The sequence below is a fragment of the Glycine soja genome, chromosome 5, assembly GCF_004193775.1.
Source record: "Glycine soja cultivar W05 chromosome 5, ASM419377v2, whole genome shotgun sequence".
NCBI classification, from domain to species: Eukaryota; Viridiplantae; Streptophyta; class Magnoliopsida; order Fabales; family Fabaceae; genus Glycine; species Glycine soja.
This window is the reverse complement of record NC_041006.1, coordinates 27,283,878-27,305,834: the sequence shown is the minus strand read 5'-3', so window position 1 is coordinate 27,305,834 and position 21,957 is coordinate 27,283,878. Positions and strand designations below refer to the sequence as shown.

At 38.4% G+C, this 21,957-nt stretch overlaps 1 non-coding gene across 1 annotated transcript; it reads right to left on the bottom strand.

The window, feature by feature from the left end:
• Positions 1 to 11,841: 11,841 nt before the first annotated feature.
• LOC114413849 lies at positions 11,842 to 11,948 on the bottom strand. The gene has a single exon (XR_003666994.1). It is a non-coding gene; the product is annotated as a small nucleolar RNA R71 (small nucleolar RNA).
• Between the last annotated feature and the right edge of the window lie 10,009 nt (positions 11,949 to 21,957).

Below are 21,957 nucleotides of genomic sequence, written 5' to 3'. Positions count from 1 at the left end.
AAGATAATAATTCATATAAAATAAGTCATTAAAAATAATACTATTTAGAATATAATTCACGTTAATAAAAAGAGCTCAATTTTTTAATGGTTCACACTCAACACAAACACACATTAATTTCACAACAATTTCTCATTGGGATATCAACTGGTTCATCAAATATATATAATTCACAATTATAATTATAAGGATAAAATAAAAATTGCAGAAACACCCCCAAAACCCATTTCAATTGATACTCTAAGGATCCCTACACATGTTCTCACTAATTCCCAATTGTGAATAACTCATTCGTTACATCTAAGCGGAATCACGTGTCTTCCGAAAGCGATAGTGGCATCTCTAGCAATTTCTTGAGATTCCTCAATTTTTTCCTTTGATTGCTCTGATAGAGTTCCCAAACGTTAGAGAGAAAGAGAAGGGATTGAAGCCTCCATTTTATACTGTCTTCGTGTGATGTATCTTTCTCAATCCAAAGATATTATTTCGTAAATACCAACGGTGAAGTCGTGCAGAAATGAATTCCGAACCACATATCAAAATTTGATGACAATCTGACGATTAACGAATTTGAGATCGTAGTTTTACCGAGACAGTTTTGGATTTCTGCGGGAAAATAAAAGGCTATGATGCGAAGGGTATTTATCTGAGATCAGACATTATTTAGAAATTCCCAACGGTGAGAATGCTCGGAATTGGGTTTCGAACCTGGTACTTAAATTTCGCGACGATCTAACGGTGAATGAATCTAAGATTTTCATTTTTCTGAGACATGTTTAATGATTTACGGGAAAAGAGAGGGTTTTGGGAGGAAGAAAATAAAAAAACGAAATTGAGAGACAGAGGAGGCTGAGGAGTCAGTCTGAAAACGGACCTTGTATGTCACTATTTATACCTAGGGTACTTATAACTTATTATTTACTCTATTTATTTATTTATTATTTTATAAAAACAAATTCTATTTTATTTCCTCTCAAATGAGTAAATCAAATATATATATATTCCTCAAACCATTATTTTATTACAACTATTTTTCTTTAATTATTTAATTATAAAACCTCACCGTTCTCTAAAACTTTATTTATTACTAAAAAGTCTTTTTAATTTATTTACGAAAAATGAGATGTTACATCAACGAGCTCTTCAAGGGACATTGAGTCAAAGATTCTTTAGAATCCTTAGCGTTGTTACCTATGGTCTCCATTTCCTAGACAAACCTCTTAAGATCTTGTCAATACGATCATAGTTATCATAAGTTCTTCCTAGAGATCTTAATTCATTTAGAATGGTTTGCAAGCACCCAAACATACTTTGTATGTCTTTGCCTTCTTCCATAGAGAAGAATTCATACTTAAGGGTGGGCAAACTTAATTTGTTCCTTTTTATGTGTGATGTTTCTTTGTAAGTTATAGCTATAATGTCTCACATATGTTTTGCACTCCTAAAATTGTGTACTTGGTGTATTCTCTTCTGATAAGGCATACAACATAACGTTCCAAGCCTCGGAGTTAAGCAGGAATCTGAGTTTTTGCTCCTTCGTTCATTGGCTCCTTGGGATTTCATTTAGCTCATCATGATATGGAACATGATTTCCATTTTCTACCATGTCTCATAGGTCAATCTGAATAGACTTAAAATGAGCTTTCATTCGCTCATTTCAGTAGTCGTACTTCATACCTCTGAACATGGGCGGTTTCTTGGTAGAGTATTTTTTTATTCATATAAAGATTTTCACCTCAAGAAAATGTGTTTTAAGTACAAAATAAAATGTTTCAGGGCAGAAACAACCATAAAACTCCCCCTTAACTTATGCTTTCTTCAGACTTTGTCATCCCCTTCAGATGATGCCAAGCTTCAACTTTTACTTTTTCTCCACCTTTTGTTTGGCAACTTCTTCATCAAACTTCCTGAGAAACTCATCACCAGAGTCATCAGAATCAAAGGAGAGATGAATAGGGCTACAGGAAGCATTGGAGGACAAGGAGGTTTCCAGCCAATGATCTTTGTATAAAAGTAATCTCCAATCATGAACCATTTGTGAACCTCCTTCTCAGCATAAGCATGATCCTGCAAGGCTTAAGCAAGGGCTTCTATGGTTCTAGCTAGTTTAGCTTCAAGCAAACAAACATAGGCATAAGAGGGTGGAGGATCATATACTTGGGCAACCATCGAATCACAAGAAACTTCAGCATTAGATTCAGTGATGTGTAAAAATATTTTCATACTAAAACAAGTGTACCCTACGCAGTAGTAACAATGGACTAAAATGAATACCAAACCCAAAGAACCAGTTGTGTTCCCAAAAAATTAATTTTGTAAGACTAAGAAATTAAGGTTAAATTAAATGAAAGGTAGTTGTGGTCAATTGGTCAATTTAGTAAACAAGAATCAATGATAGAAGAGTTGATGTGCAAATAGTAATAATAAGTAGTCTAGGATTGTGATTTCACACTTATCTCAATTTCCCTCAATTCTAACAAAAACGTAAATATTGTCAATTACTGGTATTTTGAAATTCAATTATTAACTTTTGTTCATTGTTTAATAAAACTCTTCGCCCTAATCAATACTCAATTAATGATAGGAATATCGTATCAGGTCAAAGGATTAAGTTCAAAACAAGGTGATCAATTAATTAATCTACCAGAATATCTCGTAACCAATTTGATCATGCAAAATAAGTAGAAGCAATATCTTCCTAGGTCAATCAATTACACACAAACTGCCACCATCATGCAATAGATTAAGATTCAAAGTGCTCAATTCCAAATTAACAATAAAGAATAAAGAAGAAATTTAATTAGTTGGAAAACATTGAGGGTTTCATTAAAATCAGAAAAAAGATACAAGAGTATGGCTGATGCAATCCTATACCCCAAGGGCATTAGATAAAAGACTCCAAGAAGATTGAGTCAGAGATGCAGGAGAAGGCCCTAGGGTTCTCATGAGCCTTAGGTTAGATTTTGGGCCCATGGGCTAAGTATGAGCCTACTTTTCTTTGTAAATATTAGAATAGGTTTTCCTTCTTTTGGACCTTGTATTTTGGCCATTTTAGGTTTGTAGGGTACCCTACAAATTAAGGGCACCATGTCCTACAAGTTAAGGGTACCCTAGTAGTATAGGGTTTTAGTCTCGTATTTTAGGGTATTTTGAGTAGTCTTTGTAGTAGGGACTTTTTTTTTTTTTGTATTTTCATGTATTTGGGGGGGGGGGGGGGAGGGGGAGGGGTGAGCTTAGCTATTGGAGGAGTGTGTGTTCCCTTGGGGGTGAACTTAGCTATTGGAGGGGTGTAACACTTGCTTCCCAAGGAAGCTTTCTTCCTTCATTTATTTTGGCATGGGATGAGCTTAGCTATTGGAGGGGTGTAACACTAGCTTCGCAAGGAAGCTACCTAGGCTATAAATAGAAGCATGTGTAACACTTGTAGCATCTTTGATGAATGAGAAACTTATGAGACACACTTCAAAGTTTAACTTCTCTCCCTTTCTTCCTTCAAATTTCCACGCCACTTTCTCTCTCTCTTTCTGTCATTCTTTTTCTCCATTGAAGCTTCCTCTCTAAGCTTCTTATCCAAGGCACTCCCTTGGTAGTGAAGCTTCTCTTTCCATGGCTTATTCTCTAGTGGATGGTGCCTCCTCTCTCCTCTTCTCCTTTATCTTCCGCTGCAACTCTATGGCTGAAAATCACCATTGAAGAACCTTATTGAAACTCAAAGATCCAGCCACCATAGAAGCTTCTCAAGCAAGCTTCCATCAAGTGGTATCTGAGCACAAGAGCTTCAAGTAGGTGCTCCTTAAACCTCCATTAATTTTCAGCTTTACCTTCTCCTCCATTGTTGTTTCTTCATTTTTTTTTCTCCATGTATTTCTTCACATATCTTGTGTTGAATGTTGTTAACATGATTCTTTAGAATTTCCACCGATTAAACTTGCTATAGAAGCTAGATTTGATTTTCTATGGTCCAAATTTCTTGTTCTTGTTCTTGAACCATGAATTGTGTTGAGTTTAGGTTCCTTTGAGTTTTGTCTTGCTCTTTTTGTGGTCGAAACCTAAACCATAAAATTCTTACAAAAACATTAAAGTAGAAGAAAACCTCAAAAATCTAGAGTGACATGTTATCTCATTGTAGTTTTGTCATAGAAGTCATGTCTAGTCATGAAACTTGTCACATAAGATTCCTTACGTTGTGCTGAATTTTATTTTTTTATTTCTTTGTCTAACTCATTTGTTCATGAGTGTATGAAATTTTTTTAGCCTATTATTTGAGTTGAGTCAAATCTTGCATGCTAATTAGTCCTTAACATGTGTCAGACCCTAATTTCTTCTGGGAACTATCATCCATTGATGTTTTGATTCTCACTAGCCAAAAGGTTTTGTTCGACACCAGTTTCTGCATAAGGCGTGAGATCATTCGACGTTTTGGTCAAGGATGTGGAAAATACCCAAGAGGAGGGGCAAAAGGGTCATTCCAGGCAATTTTCTAGGCCCTGGCTTGCCTAGGCTAGCCTCTAGCTCGCCTGGGCCTCTGAATGGCTTAGGGCTGAAGTAACCAGCTTGCCTGGGCGAGCAAGGTTACTTCAGAGTGAAGCATTAGCTCTCCTGGGCGAGCTACAAGTCCACCAAGTGCCCTCATTTCCTATAAATAGATGTGAGGGAGGCTGAGGAAGGGGTTGGACCTTTAGTGATAAGAGAAATTGGAGAGAAATCAGAGAGAAGAAGAAGAAAGAAGAGAAAAACGAGGCCGAGGCGCTACCGAATTGCGACCATAATCGACTTCTACATTGTTCTTCGTTCGTCATCCGATTAGTTTTTGTTTAAGGATTTGGATACGATCTATGCACCCTTAGGGGTCCTCTTTGCTTTTGCGCATCTTTATCTCATTCTTCTATCATCAGTCATCTCCTTTTCTTCTTGTAAAATAAATTTCAACCGATCATTTGTGCTGTAAATCATCTTTTTAAAGAGATTGGAAGTTAATGAACAAAACCAAGATAAAATCAGCACATAACTGAATTTTTCTCGATTAAAGTCACTCGAGATCGTTCAAGGTCCAACGCCTTAATGGCCTCTTTTAGCTTGTTATTTAAAATGAATCTTTCAAAAGCCTAAAATCAACTCTACACACAACTTTCTCACTTTAAAGAACTATGTAGGTCTGAATTCCTCATCGCACTTGAGAATACATAGGAGCAATGGCAACACCCTTGTCGACCCCAAAAAGTAAAAAAATATGAAAAGGGATGTTGCAACCTACCCTTCGGCAGGAGGGCGACGTGAGGCTCATGTGTGTGTCTTCCAAGGAACTAAAACGCGTGGAGTCGCCACCAACGTTTATTTGAGGAAAACGTTAGAAAAAACCAAAGGAGGTCTATGAATTTTAAGAATGAAAGATTCGGGAGTTGTTTACGTGCGGGGAAGGTATCAGCACCCCACGTGCCCGTCACACGGGACGACAACCTTTAATCAAATGTGCAAAAATCATGACTTCAATTTTATTTTATTTCCCTTTTTTTATGTTTTTTTATCTTTTTGGGGTTGACAAGAGCGAGGCCCTTGCTCCTACGTATCCTCAATTGCGATGAGGAACTCAAATCTACGTAGTTCTTTAAAAGCAAGAAAGTTATGCATAGGGTTGGCTTTAGACTTTTAAAAGGTTCATTTTTAAGCGATAAAAGTAAAAGAGACCGTTAAGGCGTTGGACCTTGAACGGATTCAAGCGATTTTTGTGGATAAAAGCTTGATTTATGTGTTGATTTTAGCTTTGGTTTCACCTTGTTAATTTCAAACTCATTAAAAGAGGACTTGCAAAGTAAATGACCAGTTGAAACTTCATCTTTCAATGATTAATCGAGGTTACAACACAAACGGTCGATTGAATTTTATGTTAACAGAGATAAAGTGAGATTACAACACAAACGAACAGTTGAAATTGATTTTAACAGTGATAAAGAGAGATTACGGTATAAACGATCGGTTGAAACTCGCTTTAAACATCGAAATGAGATCACTGATGGTAGAAGAATGAAGATGAAGACATACAAAGCAAGGATGGACCCCTAAGGGTGCATAGAATGAATTCAAAGCTTCAAAAATAAAGACTAACTGGTTGACGAATAAAGAACGAACGAAGAACGATCACAGAATTGATCATGAAAATGTTACGGAAGCGCCTCAGCCTTGATTTTTCTTCTTCTTTCTCCTTCTTCTCACTAATTTCACTCAGAATCTCTTGATTTCAGGTGCTGGACCCTTCTCCTCAGCCCCCTCACGCCTATTTATAAGAAATGAGGGGTGAAGGTTGCACAACAGCTTGTCCAGGCGAGCTGCTTGCTTCCTCCAGAAGTAACCTAGCTCGGCCAGGCGAGCTGGTTACTTCATCCCTAAGCTTCCTAGTGGGCCTAGGGGCTAAAAAATGCCCCAAAAGTGTCCCTTTTGCCCTTCTTTTGAATATTTTGCACATTTCCTTCCGAAACGTCACAAAACCCTACGGATTGCACGACAATTAGTGTTAAGAAACTCGATTCGGCTGGCAAGAATCCAAATGTTGGCAAACAACCCAGATTAAATTAGGGTATGACAAAAAGAAAGAGCATAAGAGACATTAGGTATATCAACAAAAGACCTTAATGTCTTGCAAAGTAAGGGAGACATTGAAGTCTCGACGAAAGACTCTAATAGTCTTTGAAAAGATAAAGAGTGGAAGACATTGATAGTCTCCATAAGACAATAGACTTCGATAGTGTTGAAAAAGTAAAGAAAGTGGATAACCATGATTGTCTACGCATGCCAACGGAATTGATTGTCTCTGGAAGGCAAAGGAAACTGTGATAGTCATGGTTGAAAGATGTTGAAGTCTTTGAAAGAGGAAGATGACCATAATTTGTCTCTGCGTGCCAACGGACTTAATCATCTCTGGAAGACAAAGAAAGCGGATGACCATGATTGTCTTGCATGCCAACAGACTTGACTATCTCTGGAAGGCAAAAAAGACTTTAATAGTCTTGATCGAAAGACATTGAAGTCTTCGAAAAAAGGCAGATGACCATGATTGTCTCTACGTGCCAATGGACTTGATTGTCTCTGGAAGGCAAAGAAGACTGTAATAGTCTTGGAAAGGTAGAGGTGCAGATGACCATGATTGTCTCTACGTGCCAACGGACTTGATTGTCTCTGGAAGGCAAAGAAGACTGTAATAGTCTTGGAAAGGTAGAGGTGCAGATGACCATGATTGTCTCTACGTGCCAACGGACTTGATTGTCTCTGGAAGGCAAAGAAGACTGTAATAGTCTTGGAAAGGTAGAGGTGCAGATGACCATGATTGTCTCTACGTGCCAACGGACTTGATTGTCTCTGGAAGGCAAAGAAGACTGTAATAGTCTTGGAAAGGTAGAGGTGCAGATGACCATGATTGTCTCTGCATGCCAACGGACTTGATTGTCTCTGGAAGACAAAAAAGACTGTAATAGTCTTGGAAAGGTAGAGGTGCAGATGACCATGATTGTCTCTACGTGCCAACGGACTTGATTGTCTCTGGAAGGCAAAGAAGACTGTAATAGTCTTGGAAAGGTAGAAGTGCAGATGACCATGATTGTCTCTGCATGCCAACGAACTTGATTGTCTCTGGAAGACGAAAAAGACTGTAATAGTCTTGGAAAGGTAGAGGTGCAGATGACCATGATTGTCTCTGGAAGGCAAAGAAGACTATAATAGTCTTGGAAAATCTTTCACTAAAATGTGAACACACTTAGCAAAGAAACAAACCTCCAAACCGACCAGAGCAACATATATTTTTGAAGAAAAACAATGCGACTACTGGGGAAGGAAATCATGCTGATAGAATTTCTGATAACCACAAAAGAGATTTAGGACATTTGCATTTCATTTCTAAAAGAGCATTAGAAGAAAACACTAGGTCCAATTGAAATAGAGGAAAACCGCTCAAAGTGTATAAAATCTCACACAGGCAAGTGTTTCATCCTAACCCCAAACCACAGACATGTCATGATTTGACTTTGTAAGTCATTACTCATCAAATCAAAGATAATATGCGTAATCATGGATCAACAGGATTTTTTAGGAAGTTGGATTTTGGTGGGGAATTTGGCTTTTGGGTGCTCTAGCCCTTTTCCTTTTTTGTTTCCTTTTTTTTCTCTTTGGGTCTACGTGGAACAAGAGCGGACACAAAGATTTGGTTTGTAACTAAGCAGGTGATTGCTTCACGTATCCTTCAGGTTTTAACCAAGTCATTGTTACTTTTTTTTCCTTTTTGCTTTTGACAATTCTGCACATTGTTCAGACATTGTTCGGTCCAAAGAACCTACCTATATTTTTCTTTTCTTTTGCTTTTCTTCAATCTTTGATCGATTGAGTTTTTTTCTTTTCTTTTCTCTTGCTTTTCCTCAATCTTTGATTGATTGATTTTTTTCTTTTTCTTTTCTCTTCTCTTGACTCATACTTGTAACCCAAGGTAAAAGAAGCTTCTTTTGGAAGATTCGTTTGTTCTCTCTTCCGAGGGTAAGGTTGGATATTTCCATCCTAGGTCAAGGTTTAAAAAGTTGATGTTTGGCTCAAAAGGCCTACGAATGGCGAGACATGATGTATGTTGGGATATTTGTTTAGCAAGTGGCTCAGGAATAAGGGAATGTCCCAAATCATTTCTATGACACGCATTTGATGATGGTGATTATACATTTATGCAAAACTGATCATGCACACATCCATGTGGACACTCAAACATAAAGCTTTGTGGCCATGCAAACACTAAGGCTTAGGGTTCGTTTCCCTCATTCAATTAACCAAGTGTTTCCAAAAAATGCTCCCTTACCTAGTCACTCATACATCCGAATCCATTTAGGCATTTCGGGAAAATCTTTCATTGCGTTCACCCTTTAGGCACACATTCTTTTTTCTTTAAAAACCTTTTTGTGTTATGATCTGGGAATTTTCCAAAGAAAACTGGCGGTCATTCTTTTTCAAAAACATGTTGGCCCTTTTTAGTTTTCTTTCCCTTAGCTTTTTTTCTTTCAATTAATTTCTTTCAAGCAAATTTTTTTAGAAAAGGTTTGTAACCCGGGCAAAGTCGGTATCCGAGATTACACTTTATCAAAAGGAATAAAAGGCGTGTGAATGAAAATACACAAGACCCCCTTATTTTTTTTGGCGTTTCAGACAAACCATTGCAATGTACATACAACAATATGCTGGAAGTGGTAAGGTTAATCACAATGAGATAACAAACAACTGAAAGCAATAACATAACATCCAATTTTATCACAATGAGATAACAAATAAACGAAAGCAAACACAAAGTTCAGTTTTATCGAAATGAAATAACAAATAAAAATTGAAAGTAATAACATCAAATAAAGACGAAATCACTATTTTTGGTGACCTCGGCCGTGCGACTCTGCCTCCTCAAGTGAAGAAATCCAGCACGTCAGCCATATCGTCATCCTCTTGAGCTCCTCCGTCGTCCCCAGGGGCCGTTGCAGGTCTTGCCCCTTGATGTGCCATTATTTTCTCCTATTTCTTAACCCTTTTTGTCACCATTTTAATTACTGATTAGCCTTAATTGTCAAATTAATTATGCAGTTTTATCATTTGGACCTATTTGACTAATTTTGTGTTTTTAATTTAATTTCAGGAGAATTATAAGCAATTGGGCTTGAATCCGAAATTGGGCTTGGACTTGAAGAGAGCAGACAATTTTATTTTATCAAATCTTATCTTATCCAGATTTTATTTCATCTAGATTTTATTTCATCCAATCTTATCTTATCTTGTCCAGATTTTATTTTATTTATGGGCTTGGACTTAAAACATATTTGTAAGCTTTGGGGCTGAGGACCTATATAACAACACCGAGGCTTTAGTTTAGAGAGTTTTTAGAGAGGAGAATAATTCCAGGATTTTAGAATTCCAGTTTTTATTGTTCATGAGCACTGTTCACATAGAATAAAATTCGTTTTTTGCAATTTCGTTTCTGCTTCAATCTACAATTTCGTTTCTACTGATTAATGGAAGACTAAGTCTCCAACGTTGTTTTCTCTTGAGGATAAAACACAACTCTCTTTGAGGTTTTGTTATTACTATTGAATTCTGATCAGTTTTTCCTCTTCACCAATTACTCTGTATTTGTTGCTATTAATCAAGTTAATCCATGCATGCTTAGTGCTTGATTAATTGTCTCTGCGCTTAATTTACATTCATGCTTAATGATCAGTTTCATTCATGATTAATTAATGTATGTATTGCTTAATCACATAATGACAGTCTTATGTTAATTTTCGCTTAGTAATTTAATTTAGGGTTGGATTAAGTGGTTGAACTGGTTAGGGATAAATCCTCGTAACCTAGGATAAGAGACTTGCTTGTGAATTAAGGGGAAACAACATGTTTTAATTCTATTATTTTCTAATTCAATTTTGCTTGCTGTTTAATTTACAAAAACAAACACCCCCCCAATTCGTTACTGTTTTATTACTATCTGTTATGAATGTTTGGTGGACCATTCCTCGTTGGGAGACGACCTAAGATCACTTCCTAGATACTGCATTTTTAATGTTTATTTGATTCAGGTACGACCTCGATCAAATTTGGTGCCGTTGTCGGGGAGCAGTGGGCCAAAGGTTCATAATAGTGTTTAGTTTTTTTTTGTGTGTAGCTCTGTCATTTAGGTTGTGAGTGTGTGTTGTTTTGTTTTGAGTAGCATTTTGTTTTGCATTTTAGTCGCGTTCCCTGTTTAGCGATTGTTTTAGTATTGTGTAATGCTGTGAATAGTGATTAGTGACTGAACTAGCGACTGATTTTGCGATGAACTAGCAACTGATTTTGCAATTTAATTGACGATTTTTGTTTTGATAGTTAGAGTTGTTATTTTTGGCTGATTTTTTGTGTGGCGGTTTCTTTTGGTCCATATTTTGTGTGAAAAATACCAGAAGCACTTGGTGTGGCTGAATTTGAGAGAGGTAAAAATTTTGGGGACTTGTTTTTAGCAAAACTTAAAACGGCCATAACTTTTGCTCCAGTTATCAGAATGACTATTATTATATATGCATTTGGGATAGAAGAAAATTTCCCATGCCGTGGCAATTGACCAGAGGTATTATTGTCAGCCGTTTACTAAGTTTTTTTTTAGTATTATTGTCTTATTTTTCTAAACTTTCCTTAGGCAGTTTTCATAGTTAGACTTTGAATTTTTATCTGAAAATTTTTGTGCTATCTTTTCGTGATTTTAGGGTGTTGCTCACAAAATTTCAGCTCATTTGGATATCATTTGACTATAGTTGTAGTTTTAACCCTCCCCTGGTGCTTGTTTGAGAACACATTATTTGCTGCATATAGTGCATGACTAGGGGAAATCCAGGTGATTTACAACCCTTTGATCCTGAAATAGATAAAACCTTCCATAGATTAGTTAGGCATAGTGTGCATCCTGATCATTCTGTACATTTTGTTGCTGGTGATTTTGAATATTCTGATTTTGAGCATTTGACTACTAATTTTCATACTGAGAACATGGCTCAACCCCCACCTCGTGAGAGGACTCTTAGGGAGATGGCTGCACCTGATTTCACTTATGAAAGCTTGTGCATTCAATATCCTGATGAGGGTCTTGCAAGTGAAGATCCTCATAAGCATCTTAAGGAGTTCTATATTGTTTGTTTCACCATGAAGCCCCCTGATGTCCAGGAAGATCATATCTTTTTAAAGGCTTTTCCTCATTCTCTGGAGGGAGTGGCGAAAGATTGGTTGTACTACCTTGCTCCCAGGTCCATTTTCAGCTGGGATGACCTTAAGAGGGTGTTCTTGGAGAAATTCTTCCCTGCATCTAGGACCACTGCCATCAGAAAAGACATTTCTGGCATCAGGCAACTTAGTGGAGAGAGCTTGTATGAGTACTGGGAAAGATTCAAGAAATTGTGTGCAAGCTGTCCTCACCACCAGATTTCTGAGCAACTCTTTCTTCAATATTTCTATGAGGGACTTAGCAACATGGAGAAGAGTATGATTGATGCTGCCAGTGGTGGAGCTCTTGGTGATATGACCCCTGCTGAGCTAGGAATTTGATTGAGAAGATGGCTTCCAACTCCTAACAATTCAGTGCAAGAAATGATGCTATTGTCCTTAGAGGAGTCCATGAGGTGGCCACAGATTCATCTTCATCTACTGAAAATAAAAAGCTTGAGGGAAAACTTGATTCCTTGGTCAACCTAGTAACTCAGCTTGCCATGAATCAGAAATCTGCACCTGTTGCAAGAGTTTGTGGTCTATGTTCTTCTGCAAATCACCATACAGATCTTTGTCCTTCTTTGCAGCAATCTGGAGTCAATGAGCAACCTAAAGCTTATGCTGCAAACATTTATAATAGACCCCCTTAGCAGCAAAACCAACAACAACAAAATAATTATGATCTTTCAAGCAACAGATACAATCCAGGTTGGAGAGATCATCCAAATCTGAGATGGGCAAGTCCTCCATAACACAATAGCCTGTCCCACCTTTCCAGAATGCTGGTGGTCCAAGCTAGCCATATGTTCCTCCTCCAATACAGCAGCAGTCACAACAAAGACAACAAGCAACTGAGGCTCCTCCTCAACCTTCCTTAGAAGAGTTAGTGAGGCAAATGACCATCCAGAATATGCAATTTCAGCAAGAGACAAGAGCCTCCATTCAGAGTCTGACAAATCAGATGGGGCAGATGGCTACTCAGTTGAACCAAGCGCAGTCCCAAAATTTTGACAAATTGCCTTCACGAACTATGCAGAATTTGAAAAATGTGAGGGCCATCACCTTGAGGTCTGGCAACCAAATTCAAGCGCCTCCACCAGTAGCAACACTTGCACCTGAACTTGTCAAGCTTCATTCTACACCTAAAAAAAGAGGATGAGATAGTTGTACAAAAGAGAAATCTTCCTAACAAAAATTTTCATGTAGGTGGACCTTCTTCTAGTAATTCTGACTTACCGCAACCTCCTATCCGTCTTCCATTCCCACCTAGAGCAATTCCAAACAAAAAGATGGAAGAAATGGAAAAAGAGATCTTGGAGACCTTCAGGAAAGTAGAGGTGAACATACCTTTGCTAGATGCCATCAAGGAGATTCTAAGATATGCCAAGTTTCTAAAGGAGTTGTGCACCCACAAAAGGAAGCTCAAAGGCATTGAAGGGATTAGCATGGGCAGAAATGTGTCAGCATTGATAGGTAAATTTGTTCCTCACATTCCTGAAAAATGTAAGGACCCAGGTACTTTTTGTATACCTTGCATTATTGGGAACAATAAATTTGAGAATGCCATGCTAGATCTAGAAGCATCAGTTAGTGTCATGCCTCTGTCCATTTGCAATTCTTTATCTCCTTGACCATTGCAATCTACAGATGTGGTGATTCATTTGGCAAATAGAAGTGTTGCTTACCCCGCAGGTTTTATAGAGGATGTGCTGGTTCGGGTTGGTGCACTTATTTTTCTTGTTGATATTTATGTTCTTAATATGGAAAAGGGATTTTCCCATGGTTCAGTTCCAATTATTTTAGGCAGACCATTTATGAAAACAGCCCGAACCAAGATAGATGTTTATGCTGGCACATTGTCTATGGAATTTGGTGATATTGTTGTTCATTTTAACATTCTTGATGCCATGAAACATCCATCTGAGGATCATTCTATTTTTCGTGCTGAGATAATTGATCAGATTGTTCATGATTATATGTTTGATTTTGATTCTGTTCTTCATGGTAGGAAACATCCATTTTTATCTAATCTGCATACTTGTCATTCCTTATGCATTAAATCTGAATCTAAGTTTGAATTTGATCCTGTATCTGATTTTTATGTTGAGAATGAATCTGAATTTGAGTCTGGTTCTGATTTTCTGGGTGTTGTACCTCTTGATGTTGCAGGAAGTACATATACTTCTGACTTGCTTTATGAGGTACAGGCTGAGGAACCTTCTTCTTCTCCTACTCTGGTTCCTCCCATTGTTCAGCCACCACCCACACCAGAGTTGAAGCCCTTACCAGCAACCCTCAAATGATGGAAGCTTGCTTGTGGGGCTTCTATGGAGGCTGGATCTTTGAGCTTCAATGAGGTCCTTTAATGGTGATTTTCCACCATGGAGATGCAGTGGAAGACAAAGGAGAAAAGGTGAAAGGAGGCGCCATCCACTAGGGAATAAGCCATGGAAGAAGGAGCTTCACCACCAAGATGAGCCTTGGATAAGAATCTTGGAGAGGAAGCTTCAATGGAGGAAAAGAAAGAGGGAGAGAAAGAGAGAGGGGGGAGCACAAAATTGAAGGAAGAAAAAGGGAGAGATGTTGAACTTTGAGTTGTGTCTCACAAGACTCTCATTCATCAAAGTTACAACAAGTGTTACACATGCTTCTATTTATAGACTAGGTAGCTTCCTTGAGAAGCTTTCTTGAGAAAACTTCCTTGAGAAGCTTCTTTGTGAAAACTTCCTTGAGAAGCTAGAGCTTAGCTACACACACCCCTCTCATAACTAAGCTTGCCTCCTTGAGAAGCTTCCTTAAGAAGATTCCTAAAGAAGCTAGAGCTTAGCTACACACACCTCTCTAATAGCTAAGCTCACCTCCTTGAGATGAGATGCTAGAGTTTAGTTACACATCCCCTATAATAGCTAAGCTCACCCCCATTCCAAAAATACATGAAAATACAAAAAAAGTCCCTACTACAAAGACTACTCAAAATGCCCTAAAATACAAGGCTAAAACCCTATACTACTAAAATGGCCAAAATACAAGGCCCAAAAGAAGGAAAAACCTATTCTAATATTTACAATGAAGAGTGGATCCAACCTTGACCCATGGGCTCAAAAATCTACCCTAAGGTTCATGAGACCCCTAGGGCCTTCTTTAGTAGCTCTAGCCCAAGCCTCTTGGAGTCTTCTATCCAATACCCTTGGGGGGTAGGATTGCATCATCCCCTCCACCTTGGAAAGGATTTAACCTCAAATCCCGAGGTTCTTCATACGTTGGGCTCCTTCCCTCGACACCTGTAAAAAGAATAAAAGCATATGTATTAGTGGTGTTGGGTATGTTAGAGTAGGGTAAGGTCTGAAAACCCCTTTCTCGGGCATCTTCCCATGAGGGAACATGGTTCCTCACCTACTCAATGAGTGGTGTTAAAAGTATAGAAAAATATGGGACAAACCTTTTGTAAAAGTTTGTTAAGTCATGGCAGCCCCAGATTTCCCTTATACTTGGTGGAGTGGGCCAATCAGGAATGACCTTTATTCTCTTAGGGTCCGTGGGAACTCCTTGATCACTATTTAAAAAATTAAGGAAAGTAATGCAATAAAGCGTACCTTTTTCTGTATTTTTATGTTGATTATTCCTACAAAAAAATATGACAAACCTAAGGTGTCCCATATGAGCACCTAAGTTTTTATTAAAACCAAAAATAAGAACAAACCTACCTAATAAGTCCCTATGTACATGAATCATGAAGACGTTGGGTGCATGACTGATTTTACAAAAGAGGGTTACAACACTCAACATATTCATCATATCACTTATTGTAGGGATTTGGTGCCTAATAATACCTATTTTGGGCACCAACAAAGCACAAGGATTTAAGCTCTTACGAACCGAACCCTCATCCAACAACTCCTTTACTTGAGGAATAACCTCAAGCCCAAGAGGTGTGGCAGTGCTAACAAGTGTCTTTTTACAAAGGAAAAGATGTGGAGGTTGTCTAAGAGGGGAAGTTTCTTTAATATTTGTCTTTATTTAAAAATGACTTTCCTTCTTAACTAACCTCTTGGAGGAGACACTTACCTCCTTACACTCCTCCTTAACCATTAAAGGTTGTCCTTCTTCTTGGGGGTAGATTTCTTCACTAGATTCTTCCCCTTTTGCTTCTTCACTTTCACTAGAGGAAGGTAAAGTAATAGCCTCATCTTGGCTACTATAAATGTCTTGGCCCCTCCAAATCATGGTTTTCTTGGTAGGGCATTTAGAAGTAATGTGTCCGCTTCCAAGACATTTAAAGCACTTCATGGAGCTAGTCTTCTCTTGCATACTAGCCTTAGGGGCTTGCTTTTCTATTGTCTTCCCCTTATCATCTTTGGGCTTAGAAGGTGTCACCCCTAAGATGCCTTGACCTTGGTCTTTCTTTGGATAAGAATGAGAGCCATAAGATTTTGAAGTAGACTTCTTTTTAAGTTGTTGCTCTACCCTTATTTCCCAATCTAAGTTAGCCTCTACATTGTCCTTCCCATGGAAGTATGAGAGGTTAATGTTAGCCTCTTGAGGCTTTCTTTCCTTTTCTCTTCTATGGGAGTGAGGTCTAAGATGTGACCTATGCCTTCCTTCGTAATAGTCACGATGTTCTTCACTTAGGCTCTTGCAAGAGTTATGACTACTATAGGAGACATGTTTTTCTCTTTTCATTTCTTTCATTATTTTTCTTCTTTCTTCCTCTCTTATTTTCTTTCTTTCATCATGACTTATTTCTTCCACTCTTTTTTTTCCTTTTTCTTTTCTCTCTTGTTTTTATTTCCATAACTTGAGGGAACTCAACTCATCTAAGATTCTAGATAAAAGGGTCTTTATGACTAGTACCCTCGCCATTAACACTAGATGAATGATGACTCATGGTTCCTAAGTTGTGGTTCTTTCTTGTTGGAGGTTTGAAAACAAAAGGTAAAAGAAACTATGGTTGAAACTAGCCAAAATGAACACTAAAAGAGGTGTGAAAGATAAGGTAAAAAACTAATTGGTAAAAGGAAAGCTATCTAGGCGGTTTGGCAATGGAAGGTAAAGGAACTAAGCTATGAAAGTAAGCAAGAAATGTAAACTAGGCGAATCCTAAGAGTGTTTGGATGACCACATTCAAGGTTCCCAACAAAACACTCATTATCCTAAGGAAAAATTGCCTAAAATTATTACACACAAATGGAAGTTTGGTAACCTATTGGAGGCTCCTAACACACTTCCAAATCATTGTCTAGATGTGTTAAGCTCCTAATTTAGTTCTTTTCTCTGACCATTTTTGGCTTTTTGATGTTGCCAAAGGGGGAGAGAACTTAAGGGTAGAATTTATCATGGACTTAGGCATAAATTCCAATCTCAAGGGGGAGTAAGGGTTGAGAGGATGCATTATCAATTGTATATCGTTTATCTTGATTTCAGATTATTGTCATCATCAAAAGGGGGAGATTGTATAAGTATATATGATATGAAGTTTTGATGATGCCAAAGATAAGCGCTTCTCAAGTTTGATCCAAGTCAAGAATTCAGAAAATAACTCCCAAGAGTCACAACTCTTTAGAAAATAACTCCCAAGAGTCACATTTGTTCAAGAGATTTTTGAATGGCCATCAAAGGTCTATAAATAGGTGACTTGGGACACGAAATTCCTAAGAGAATTTTTCTAAACTGAAATGTCTTATCCTCTCAAAAATATTCCTTGGTCAAACACTTGCATATTCAATAAATAAACTTCTTCTTCTTCTTATTCAAAGAGATTGATTAAGAGACTGAGGGTCTCATAAGTTGTAAGGATTTCTGAATACAAGGGAAGGGTTGTCCCTGTGTGGTTCAAACTTTGTAAAAGACATTTTACAAGATAGTGAAAATCTCAAGTGGGTTGCTTGAGGACTGGACGTAGGCACGAGAAGTGGCCGAACCAGTATAAATCGAGTTTGCATTTCTCTCTTCCCTTATCTCATTTATGTTATTGCAATCAATTTTGTCTTGCATGTTTAAAGAACATTATTAAATTGATTGTTGCTTCTTTTTCTGCATTATGAGCCTATCATTTAGAAGAGGGTTAAAAGTTTGTTAGTGAGATGTAATTCACTCCCCCCTCTTAAGTTATTGAGGCCACTTGTCCAACAGGGGCTTCCTCCAAATTTGAAAAGAATGGTGGAGTAAGAAGAAAGGGAAGTGAAGCCACACCAAGAGGAAACAAAAGTTGTGAACTTAGGGGTTGACGGAGAGAGAAAAGAGGTCAAGGTCGGCATTTGCATGTTTGCAAATGTCCGAGATGAATTGGTGACTCTATTGTGAGACTACCAAGACATCTTTGCTTGGTCCTACCAAGATATGCCTGATTTGAGCTCGGATATCATGCATCACAAACTACCTCTGAATCCCGAGTATTCCCCGATAAAGCAAAAGCTGAGGAGAATGAAGCCCTAGATGTCCCTAAAAATAAAGGAAGAAGTGAAGAAGCAATTCGACGTTGGTTTCTTGGCCGCTGCTTGGTACTCGGAATGGGTCGCCAACATTGTGTCAGTCCCTAAAAAGGATGGGAAGGTGCGAATGTGCATGGACTATCAGGATTTAAACCGAGCTAGTCCAAAGGATAACTTTCCTTACTGCACATCGATGTTCTTGTAGATAACATGACCAATTTTTCCCTGTTTTCTTTCATGGATGGGTTTTCGGGCTATAATCAGATAAAGATGGCATCGGAGGATATGGAAAAGACAACCTTCATCACTCTGTGGGGAACTTTCTGCTACAAGGTGATGTCCTTTGGGCTCAAGAACGCTGGCGCAACATACCAGCGGGCCCATGGTGGCATTATTCCATAACATGATGCATAAAGAGATCGAGGTCTACGTGGATGACATAATCGCTAAATCGAGGACCGAGGAGGAACACCTTGTCAATTTATAGAAGTTGTTTGAGCAACTGCGTAAATATAGGTTAAGGCTGAATCCCGCAAAGTGTACTTTCAGGGTTAAATCTAGAAAATTACTCGGCTTTGTTGTTAGTCAAAAAGGAATAGAGGTAGATTCAGACAAAGTTAAGGCAATCCTCGAAATGCCGGATCCACGCACCGAGAAATAGTTCTAAGGTTTCCTGGGAAGGTTGAACTACATAGCGAGATTCATATCACAGCTGACCTCCACTTGCTAGCTTCTTTTCAAATTGTTGCGTAAAAATCAGTCCATCCAATGGGACGATGATTGCCAAGTGGCGTTTGAAAGAATTAAGCAGTGTCTAATGAATCCCTCTGTGCTCGTACCGCCAGTGCCCTAGAAGACCTCTTATCCTATACATGACTATATTAGATGGGTCAATGGGGTACGTGCTGAGACAGTACGATGAGTCCGGAAAGAGGGAGTAGGTCGTCTATTACTTGAGCAAGAAGTTCACGACATGTGAGATGAACTACTCTTTGCTAGAGATAACATGTTGTGCCTTGGTATGGGAAGCTCATCGTCTGAGGCAGTATATGCTAAATTACACTACTTGGTTGGTGTCCAAAATGGATCTCGTCAAGTACATCATCAAAAAGCCCGCTCTCACAGGATGGATAGCTCGGTGGCAGGTTCTGTTGTCAGAATTCGATATTGTCTATGTCACTCATGAGGCAAGAAAGGGGAGCGCCTTGGCGGATTACCTGGCTCAACAGCCCATCAATGATTATCAGCCTATGCATCCAGAATTCCCTGATGAGGATATCATGACCTTGTTTGAGGAGGAGGTCGAGGATAAGGACCGGGATAAATGGATCGTGTGGTTTGATGGTGTGTCTAATGCACTAGGCCATGGAATTGGGGCAGTATTGGTTTCCCCGGACAAACAATATATACCTTTCATGGCTAGGTTGGGCTTTGAATGCACAAACAACATAGCGGAGTACGAGGCATGTGCCCTTGGGATCCTAGCAGCAATCGACTTTAGGGTCAAGTTACTCAAGGTATACGGGGACTCGACATTGGTAATTCATCAGTTGAAAGGTGATTGGGAGACCAGAGACCACAAATTAGTGCCTTACCAGGCTTACATTAGGAAATTGATGGAACTCTTTGATGACATATCATTTCATCACATTCCTAGAGAGGAAAATCAGATGGCCGACGCCCTTGCCACTCTAGCATCCATATTCCAACTAAGCTCGCACAAAGATTTTCTGTACATCGAATTCAGATGTTATGGTAAGCCTACACATTGTTGTTTGATTGAAGAAAAGGAGGATGGTAAGCCTTGGTACTTCGATATCAAATGATACATCAAAGACAAGGAATACCCGCCTGAGGCCTCTAACAACGACAAGAGGACATTACAAAGGTTGGCGGCCGGTTTCCTCCTGAGTGGAAATATCTTGTACAAGAGGAACCATGACATGGTACTGCTTCGGTGTGTGGATGCAAGAAAGGATGAACAAATGCTAGTAGAGGTGCATGAGGGATCCTTCGGTACGCATGCCAATGGACATGCCATGGCCTGAAAGATTCTGAGAGCGGGGTATTATTGGCTCACTATGGAGAGCGATTGTTGTGTTCATGTGAGGAAATGCCATAAGTGCAAGACCTTCGCTGATAACGTTAATGCTCCACTTGTGCCATTGAACGTCTTGGCAGCACCTTGGCCATTCTCTATGTGGGGCATATGTGGAAGCAAAGCTTCATGATGAATGAACAATGATTCAAAGGTGTTTTTGATGATAACAATGATGACAACAAAAGATGATGACAAAAGTGATGAACAAAAAGCTCAAGTGAATCAAAGAACATCTCAAGAGAATCAAGAACAAGTCAAGAGTTCAAGAATCAAGAAGAATTGAAGACTCAAGAAGAAAGCCTACAAACAAGAATCAAGATTCAAGATTCAAGATCTCAAGAATCAAGATCAAGATTCAAGACACAAGATTCAAGAATAAAGAAAGGACTCAATCAAGATAAGTATTAAAAAGTTTTTCAAAACTTTGAATAGCACATGAGTTTTTGACAAAACCTTTACCAAAGAGTTTTTACTCTCTGGTAATCGATTACCATATTGTTGTAATCGATTACCAGTAGCAAAATGAGTTTGAAAAAGTTTTCAAACTGAATTTACAACGTTCCAAATATTTTCAAAAGGCTGTAATCGATTACAATGTTTTGGTAATCGATTACCAGTGTCCTTGAACGTTGAAATTCAAATTTAAAAGTGAAGAGTCACATTGTTTCACTCAAAAGCTTTGTGTAATCGATTACACATATTTGGTAATCGATTACCAGTGTTTGTTTCTGAAAAATCTAAAGATGTAACTCTTCAGAAAGGTTTTGACTCTTTCAAATGGGTTTTAAGTTTTTCTAAAAGTTATAACTCTTCTGAATGGCCTTCTTGACCAGACATGAAGAGTCTATAAAAGCAAGGCTTTGTTTTTCATTTTTGAGAAGTCTTTCCAACAATCTCATAAATCCTTTACAAGCCTTGAATCTCTTTGAAACTTATTCTTCTTCTTCTTCTTTGTACCAAAAGATTTCTGAAGTTTTCTGGTTTTCCAAAACTTGAAAACTTGTGCTATTCATCTTTTCATTCTCTTCTCCCTTTGCCAAAAAGAATTCGCCAAGGACTAACCGCCTGAATTCTTTTTGTGTCTCTCTTATCTCTTTTCCAAAAGAAGTAAGGACTAACCGCCTGAATTCTTTTGTGTCTCCCTTCACCCTTGTTAAAGAATTCAAAACGACACAGTCTGAGAATTCTTTTGATTCTTCCCATTCCCTAATACAAAAGCGTTCAAAGGTTTAACCGACTGAGAATTCTTTTGTATCCCCATTCACAAATTATCAAAGGTGTAACAACCTGAGATCTTTGTCTTAACACATTGGAGGGTACATCCTTTGTGGCACATGTAGAGGGTACATCTACTTGGGTTTTACTGAGAACAAGAGAGGGTACATCTCTTGTGGATCAGTTCTAGTGGAGGGTACATCCACTAGGTTCAAAGAGAACAAAGGAGGGTACATCCCTTGTGGATCTTTGCTTGTAAAAGGATTTTTACAAGGTTGAAAGAAATGCCAAGGACCGCAGGTTGCTTGGGGACTGGAGGTAGGCACGGGTTGTTGCCGAACCAGTATAAAAATTCTTGTGTGTTTGTTTCCTTCTTGCCTACTCTTTTACTTTCCGCTGTGCATTTAATTTTTGCTTTTACTTTCTTTTAAGTTTCTCTTCTACTCCATATTCTCTTAACAACAAAAGTAAAAGCCTTAAAAG